Source organism: Eimeria mitis, genomic scaffold (genome assembly GCF_000499745.2).
Source record: "Eimeria mitis Houghton genomic scaffold, Emh_scaff126, whole genome shotgun sequence".
NCBI lineage: Eukaryota > Apicomplexa > Conoidasida > Eucoccidiorida > Eimeriidae > Eimeria > Eimeria mitis.
In genome coordinates this window covers 20,333-21,179 of record NW_013568477.1, presented here as the reverse complement: position 1 = coordinate 21,179, position 847 = coordinate 20,333, and positions in this window count along the sequence as shown.

The window sequence follows — 847 nt, the reverse complement described above, 5'->3', positions numbered from 1 at the left end:
ATATATATATATATATATATATATATATATATATATATATATATATATATATATATACTATAATACTGTAGATTTAGATTTAGTCGTTTATTTGTTTTTGTAGGTTTAGCGCCCGCCTGCCTCCGAGGAAGAGATATGTTCTCTTATATAGCTATATATTTTATTTTTATATTAAATATTTTATTTTTATATATTTTATTTTTATATTAAATATTTTATTTTTATATTATATATTTTATTTTATAATTTAGTATTCTCTACATTTTATCTCTCTTTTGTTTCTTTGGTAGTAATATAAACAATAAAGGACAAAAATAAACGACCATAAACAACACAACAACAATCTCGCTGCTGCTGCTTCTGCTGCAGCTGCTGCTGCTGCTGCTGCAGCTGCTGCTGCTGCTGTTTAATTCCCTTTACAGATTGCTGCTTCCTAAGCTGAGCATGGGTCTTCTTCTCCCTAGCAAAAGCAAATAAATAAACAGAAAAAAAAAAAAATATTAAATAGAGTTTTATAAGGTGCTAGCTGCTCCATCTTGCGGTGTATGTACACCCCATTCATGCCTTAGGAGAAGCTGCTGCTGCTGCAGCTGCTGCAGCAGGAGCAAACTCCTTATCTCCTATACTATATGTATATATAAAGAGAAATGAGAGCAGCGGCAACAGCTGCAACAGCAACAGCAGCAGCAGCAGCAGCAGCAAGTAGGCAGCAGACACAGGTTTGTTATTTAGGTATTTTGTTTTAATTTTTGTTGGTGGGTGGGGGGGGCCCTATCCCCAGAATATTAAACAATATTAATAAAATAAAAACAAAAATATAATAAATATATAAAATTATAAATATATT